This window comes from Oncorhynchus tshawytscha, linkage group LG09, assembly GCF_018296145.1.
Source record: "Oncorhynchus tshawytscha isolate Ot180627B linkage group LG09, Otsh_v2.0, whole genome shotgun sequence".
NCBI classification, from domain to species: Eukaryota; Metazoa; Chordata; class Actinopteri; order Salmoniformes; family Salmonidae; genus Oncorhynchus; species Oncorhynchus tshawytscha.
The window spans coordinates 18,358,638-18,367,110 of NC_056437.1; the positions used below are offsets into that span (position 1 = coordinate 18,358,638).

An 8,473-nucleotide genomic window follows, 5' to 3' on the forward strand; every position below is an offset into this window, starting at 1 on the left:
AAAGTTGAAAAGCATCTGGTCTATCTCCTTGCTTATTTTACTGTCAAGATATAAAGATAGAGCACCATATGTTAGTCTAGAAATACCTTCAGCCTTGGTTATTAGGACTCTACCTTTTAAAGATAAGTCCCTCTGTAGCCATTGATTTAGCGTCCTCTGGTTTTTTTAATAAGAGGGTTACAATTTAGTAAACCTCTAGACTTCTGATCCTTTGTAATGGTTATGCCTAAATATGTAAGTTCTTCTTTTACTGGAATACCATAATATGAAGGTGTCACAATCTTTGACAGCCATGAGTTCACATTTATTCATGTTAAGATATAGACCAGATGCTTTGGAAAAGGATTGTAATCACATTGATCGATATGGGAATTTGGTTAGTGTCTTTCAGAAAAAGTGTAGTGTCCTCAGCCAGCAGGCGTATAATAATTTCTTTACCAGCTATGGAAATACCTTGTACAGGACTATTATTTAAAGAATTTACAAGAAGATTGATGTGATAAAAACAGGTACAGAGAGATAGGCAAGGTTGTCCTAAGTCCTCTCTTTAACTCAAATCTAGGTGAGGTGCCATATTTCAATTAGTTACCATTTGCAAAGAGAGTCTTAATAGCCTTACAAGAAAAATCCCCAAAGCCAAGTCTCTCAAAGGAGTGGAAGAGAAACTGATGCTCTACTGTGTCAAATGCTTTATAAAAATCTAAAAATAATATGAAGCTATCCTCAGTTATTAGGTCTGAGTAGTCAAGTATATCTAATACTAGTCTGGCATTGTTAGAAATGTCTGAAGCCTGACTGTTTTATCAATGATTGCATCCAGGACTTCTTTAATTATTTTTGCAAGTAGTAAGGCTAATATCTTAGTCATTATTAAGACAAATTGGACACCAGTTATCGATGAGCAGCACTTCTTTTTTAGGCTTAGGTATCAGTGTTATTAACCCCGGACTCATTGTAGGAGGGAGAACATTGTTTTTAATACTCTCTAAAAAGACTTCAAATAGGAAGGGAGCTACTTGTTCAGAAGATAATTTGTAAAATTCTGATGTAATACCATCAACACCTGGTGATTTATTTTTCTTTAGATGTTTGATAGACTCTAATCTCTTCAACTTTGGTTCATCACACTGTTTAAATTCTATATCACTGATAGAGTGAACATGATTCAGTGAGTTAAAAAACATATCTGTGGATTCCTGACAGTACATAGAGCTATACAATGTTCTGTAAAAATTGCTACAGTATTTAGCGATTCATTTTTGGTTATCTGTAATAACACCATCAATGTTTAACTTATGGATAGTGTTATTGTTAGAGTGAAATTTCTCAAGTCTAAAGAAATAGGATGAATTATGTTCTCCCTCCTCAATCCATTTTTTCCTAGATCTAATAAAAGGCTCCTCCTGCTTTTAATTTATATACAGTTTTATGAAAAAGTTTGGGCACCCCTCTGAGGCTGCATAATAATTTTATATTGATGTAAGGACTGACCATCCATTATATAAAAATTAGTTTTAACCATGTTTTGTGGCTATACAGTTTGCTTACATTATATACAAACATTGGAGTAAAACAAACTTATAATTTGGGTTCTGATGGGGGATGACAATTGAACTAAGCTTGAGGCATTTAAGTTATATTCTTCAAGCATTGATGGGTGTATATACCATTAAGTCCAAAAATGTCTGTAGCAACTAAGGACTAGGGTATATTTGGAAAGTTAACCTCACTTTGTTCTTTAGCAGGGGTGTAAAACTCACTGCAAGTTTTTGTTTTTTCCTATCTATTAAGACCTAGACAACTAGGTGAGGGGAGTTCCTTACCAATTAGTGACCTTAATTCAATCAATCAAGTACAAGGGTGGAGTGAACCTGTAGACACTCGGCCCTCCGTGGAATGAGTTTGACCTGTGTTCTACAGTCTAGCTTAGTTGGTGTGGAGGGATTGGTAGGTGGTGGCAGGACTCACCTGTGGGTATTTCCACCTCCTTTCTCCAGCACCTGGATGATTTCAGGTGATAGGTGGGTGTGGCAGAACTTTCTTTCCATTCCTATTAGGGATGACTTCGGGCAGGGAGGCCAGAATCTCTGATAGGACGGCCTGCTTCACCAGCTTAGTGTCATCTATGCAATCAAAGGCAGCGAGGAGGACTAGGAACACACACTCTCCCTGAAGAGAAAATTAACAGACCAATAAGTCAGCCACACACACATTGACGTTTACATATTTGCATGTCAGACCGTGGCGATCAAATTGTTGTGTTGGCTGACCATTGCAAACTTCCTGATGTACGTCTTCATGGTTTTAATGATGACTTTTCTGTCCTGAAAGGTAGAACCAATAAATCAGTGTACATACATAGGACACACACTAGTCTGTGGTTGGTGAGGATCATATCTCTAGAAGGCCTGAGTGAATACTCACCTTAGGTGTCCCATGCCACAGGCAGTGCATTGCGACTTTAGCTCCATCGTGGGTGTGGGCCATATACAACAGACACCCTTATCGACCCAATAATTTCCTGTTAAGTTACATGATCAAAATGGTTTTAGAAACATGGTGGGATTCCCTCAGTCATTTCTACAGTCATTGCTGGTTCTACTTACAGTCCTTTGTTTGGCTGGGGCATGCAGGGTAAAGTCCAGAAAAACTTTGCACCAGAGAATGTTTAATCACAGCCTCTCTACGGGAGAAGATAACATGGACAGAAATCAAAAGCAGTATTGTGATTTATTTGATCGTTTCCTGTGTGCAGAGTGAATGGTTAGAGGTGTGTGTGCTCAATAATACTCACTTTGTGGCCATGGGGGTAAGGATCAGTTTAATTTCCTCAAATGCCATTAACCTTTTCTGGGTTAGCCTCCAGCACCTCTAGTGTGGGGCACATTGCCTACTGGGAACAAACAAACTGTCAGTCACACTCTGCATGTCATCCACACCAGCAGATATTCAGAGACAAGCAATCGGAAAGAGGATTTCTTGGTAACGTGATTATGCAGTCTGTTCAAGACTTTCACTGAACTAGAGGAGAGGTGTTGGAGAACCCCACTACTGCTTAGAACTCCACTTTGCTACAGTGCAGTGGGAGAGGTGTTGGAGGTGTCCTGACCTTGAAGACTTGGAACGTGGTTCTGTAGAGCTCCTCTATGAGTCTGAGGATAGCCTTTTTGTTGTAAGCGTACTCCACCACCGACAACGCATCAGTGACACAGCATCTGTCTCACTTTTCCCTTGAAGCCCACCATCACACCTGCAACCTGCTCTTTGCTCCTGTGGGACATGATGCACATACCAGACGTCAGATTTTCCATTCAGAAACCTGGATTACTTATTTCATCTGTAAACCTCACTGCATGCCAGATAAACTAGTAGTGAGGAGAGACTCAATCAAATGAGGACCTTTATATTCATCCTACAAGATATGTCTTCATACTGGGATAGCATGTCCCCATCCTTTTTAATATCTGAACCATGAATCAGATTATAGTCAAAACAGCTGGTATCTTCAGCCAAGGTCAGGATTACAGTGAAGGTTACAATGAGTGGAGTTTGAATTATTGACTTGATTCCCCATGTCAATGTCTAAGCAAATGATCAGGGAATTCAACCACAGACTAGATTAAGCTGCATGACATTATTAATTTGAAATGCGATCACGAAGGTCTACTGTTGAATCAAGTACAGATTTACAATGATTTAATCAACAAGATTAAACTTATTTTGTTTTGACTATTTTGGCCAGCTTTCCTGCCAGGATCTAATGCTAATATCAGCATAAGATCGGATGATATTAAAATACTACATGTATTGCTAGTGCTACGACTTTATGTATATGCAACATTTGAGGTGGCAAAAGGCTCACTTACCCATACATTAAAAACTTCTTTACAATATTTCTGGCATACTTCATTTACTCAGCTCGACTATATAATCTACGGAACAGGATAACATTATTGAGATACAGAGCATTGTGATTGGCATGAGAAAAACAACTGACTCATTGCTGACTTGCCTAGTTAAATAACATTTTAAAAATGACTCAGAAGAACAACAGAACAAACTACTGGCCTTGGAGTTCATCAAAAACCTCGTCTCTGCTTGTCGTTTCCAAACTGGATTAAACACTGGAGGACTCTGGAGTCGTGAGCAAATGCTATCTGAATAAGGAAAAAAATACACTTTATCTGCAAACTTGAGTTGAGCATTTGGATGTCATGTACTGAAAATGAATTTGAATAAGTATTGTGCTCAACTGTTTTATAGTATTCAAGTATTGACAGTCATTGTCTGTCCAGTAATTTCAGTGGATGGCAAATTCTCTATTGTAAGAGATGGAGAACTGCACACTGTCAAGAAAAAAATGAATAAATCCAAAACGGAGGCTTGAATGCAAAATAGAGATGTGATATACAGCAGATTAAATGTTGACTTAGGGGTGGTCATCTTGAACTTAGTCTTCTCTAGACAGAATGCGATGTGGTGGATGTTCTATTTAAAAACTCTCCACCCGTTCAGCTCCCCCCCCATCTAGTGGTATCTCTATCTCCCTACTTTAATTATTTTTAATTTTTTTACCTTTAACTAGGCAAGTCAGTTAACAAATTCTTATTTACAATGGCCTACCCCGGCCAAACCCTAACCCGGACGACGCTGGGCCAATTGTGTGCCAATTGTGTGCCACAATCACGGCCGGTTGTGATACAGCCTGGAATCAAACTAGGGTCTGTAGTAACTCCTCTAGCACTGAGACGCCTCTAGCACTGGATCCTGTGTTATTTATTCTGAGGTAATGTTCACATGGTAAATGTTAAATAAATAATTTATACTTCTCTTTGTAGATAATCTAGATCATGCATTCTATTCTACTAGGCACTGATTCATAGATTTTCTGATGTATTTTTTTTGCTTGATCATGTGACATGCAATTATCCTTGAAATAGCAGCCAGCTGTGCGTGCTGACATTCAAACTGATGATGGCCTTAGGCCGAAATGTTTGTTTTTACCTTTAATTTATCTACTGATTTTTTGGGGGGCACCATGATGTTTTAATAACCATTGTTTTTTTTGCATTCAAGCCTAAGTTTGAATGTATTTTTTATTTGTATTTTTTTACAGTTTGCAAGTCTCCATCTTTTCCACTGTTCCTATTGACTCCTATGCACCTCGAACAGACATTCAGTAGTAAGTACCTTAAAAGACAGCAGACGGCATCTTAAATCCTCCATTGTGCCATGCTCTCAATTTGTACATTGTCAATCTAAGTTATAGATTTGAATGCTGCCTTTCAGCAATGTAAATGTTAGACTGTTTAAAATATATATATATATATATATTTCACCTTTTTATCCAGGTAGGCAAGTTGAGAACAAGTTCTCATTTACAATTGCGACCTGGCCAAGATAAAGCAAAGCAGTTCGACACATACAACAACACAGAGTTACACATGGAGTAAAACAAACAAAGTCAATAATACAGTAGAAAATAAGTATATATACAATGTGAGCAAATGAGGTGAGATAAGGGAGGAAAAAGGCAATGGAGGCGAAGGAAAACACTGGAATGGTAGATGTGCAGTGGAAGAATGTGCAAGGTAGAGATAAACTGTACTCATGATCTTTTAACAAGTTCCTGACTCATGAGTTTGATCCTCTTCTCTTAGTCGCAATCTTTCCTGTATTCAAATGGAGATACATAATAAATAAGTACAGGTGGAAATATGCAACCTACATCATTAACCCCCCCCCCAAATTAACATAAAGTGGCACTGGTGGCACTAACTATACTGAACAAAAATATAAACCCTACATGCAACAGTTTTACTCAGTTACAGTTCATACAAGGAAATAAGTTAATTGAAATGAATGGATTGGGCCCCAATCTATGGTTGGGCATGGGCCAACACACCTGAGAGCCAGGCCCAGCCAAACAGAATGAGTTTTTCCACACACGGGCTTTATTAGACAAATACTCCTGTCTCATCAGCTGTCCGGGTGGCTGGTCTCAGATGATCCCGCAGGTGAAGAAGCCGGATGTGGAGGTCCTGGGCTGGCATTGTTACATGTGGTGAAGCTGTTTGGACTTTCTGCCAAATTCTCTAAAACTACGGAGGTGGCTTATGGTTGAGAAATGAACATTAAATTCACTGGCAACAGCTCTGGTTGCAGTCAGCATGCCAAATGTGCGCTCCATCAACTTGAGACACCTGTGGCATCGTGTTGTGACAGAACTACACATTTTAGTGCCCTTTTAGTCCCCAGCACAACGTGCACCTATGTAATGATCATGCTGTTCAATCAGCTTCTTGATATGCTACCCCTGCTCACGAAACAAGGGCACAACACTTTACATGTTGCCTTTTTATATTTTTGTTCAGTATAGAGTAGTTGGTTTAGCCTACCTCCTGACCATCTCCCACACCTGCTTGGCGCTGCTCACTATTTGATAAGTCATTTTTCTCAGTTTGCTGCCGGTTCTGTTTCAGTACCTTCTTCTGCTGCTTGAAGTCGTCCCATTTGTGCTTCTTGGTCTCGGAACCTGAGCAAACAGACAAGCATTCCACCATTAGTGTGATCACTGATCATTCATACATAGATGTGAGATTCATGCAACTCAGAATCTAAGAAATAGACCTATTTCAAGAAATCCTCGTAATCCTCGTAAACGTTGATCATTGGATACTACACAGTTCATACCTTCCTCTTCATTGCCCTTCCCAGGTATGAACTTCCTCTTTTTGGTTAACTTTGGGTCTGAACTTTCCATCTGTGGGGTTTTTTGTTCAGGAATTTCTGTGGAGGGTCATTTCCTATAAGGTTAGTGTTCTCAAACGTCTTGCCTTTTTCTCCACTGTGTGGTTCGAATGGCCTTTTTCCTGTTGATTTGGTCCCAGGTTTACTTGTACCTTCTGAACAGAATTTGAAGCTAGTCAGTTAGGCTTACAAGTTGTTTAATCCAGGGCATCATTAAACCAATATTGAACATTAATAGTATCACTACTTCTACCACTAACGTTACCACACACAAAAACAATGAATGACCTTTTCCGTTCTGTATGAACTTCTTGCCATCTTTAGGGGAAATAGGTTTATTTTTAGGTTCCATTCTCAAGAACTGACTATTAAAAGGGAGACAAACCGCATGATCAGTAGGTAGTTGCAGCTTATGTTATGTACTAATCATAGTTCCAGCTTGTATACTGCATGTGCTGTGTTTTCCAGTTAAATACAGAATTTTTTAATTTTTTTTATTTCACCTTTATTTAACCAGGTAGGCTAGTTGAGAACAAGTTCTCATTTGCAACTGCGATTTGGCCAATATAAAGCATAGCAGTGTGAACAGACAACACAGAGTTACACATGGAGTAAACAATTAACAAGTCAATAACACAGTAGAAAAAAAGGGGAGTCTTTATACATTGTGTGCAAAAGGCATGAGGAGGTAGGCGAATAATTACAATTTTGCAGATTAACACTGGAGTGATAAATGATCAGATGGTCATGTACAGGTAGAGATATTGGTGTGCAAAAGAGCAGAGAAGTAAATAAATAAAAACAGTATGGGGATGAGGTAGGTAAAAATGGGTGGGCTATTTACCGATAGACTATGTACAGCTGCAGCGATCGGTTAGCTGCTCATATAGCAGATGTTTGAAGTTGGTGAGGGAGATAAAAGTCTCCAACTTCAGCGATTTTTGCAATTCGTTCCAATCACAGGCAGCAGAGAACTGGAACGAAAGGCGGCCAAATGAGGTGTTGGCTTTAGGGATGATCAGTGAGACACCTGCTGGAGCGCGTGCTACGGATGAGTGTTGCCATCGTGACCAGTGAACTGAGATAAGGCGGAGCTTTACCTAGCATGGACTTGTAGATGACCTGGAGCCAGTGGGTCTGGTGACGAATATGTAGCGAGGGCCAACCGACTAGAGCATACAAGTCGCAGTGGTGGGTGGTATAAGGTGCTTTAGTGACAAAACGGATGGCACTGTGATAAACTGCATCCAGTTTGCTGAATAGAGTGTTGGAAGCAATTTTGTAGATGACATCGCCAAAGTCGAGGATCGGTAGGATAGTCAGTTTTACTAGGGTAAGTTTGGCGGCGTGAGTGAAGGAGGCTTTGTTGCGGAATAGAAAGCCGACTCTTGATTTGATTTTCGATTGGAGATGTTTGATATGAGTCTGGAAGGAGAGTTTACAGTCTAGCCAGACACCTAGGTACTTATAGATGTCCACATATTCAAGGTCGGAACCATCCAGGGTGGTGATGCTGGTCAGGCGTGCGGGTGCAGGTAGCGAACGGTTGAAAAGCATGCATTTGGTTTTACTAGCGTTTAAGAGCAGTTGGAGGCCACGGAAGGAGTGTTGTATGACATTGAAGCTCGTTTGGAGGTTAGATGGCACAGTGTCCAAGGACGGGCCGGAAGTATATAGAATGGTGTCGTCTGCGTAGAGGTGGATCAGGGAATTGCCCGCAGCA

General features: G+C 39.9%; 1 pseudogene; it reads right to left on the reverse strand.

Annotated features, from left to right (window-relative positions):
- Positions 1-1,964: 1,964 nt before the first annotated feature.
- On the reverse strand, positions 1,965-7,102 carry LOC112257268 (annotated as a pseudogene).
- Between the last annotated feature and the right edge of the window lie 1,371 nt (positions 7,103-8,473).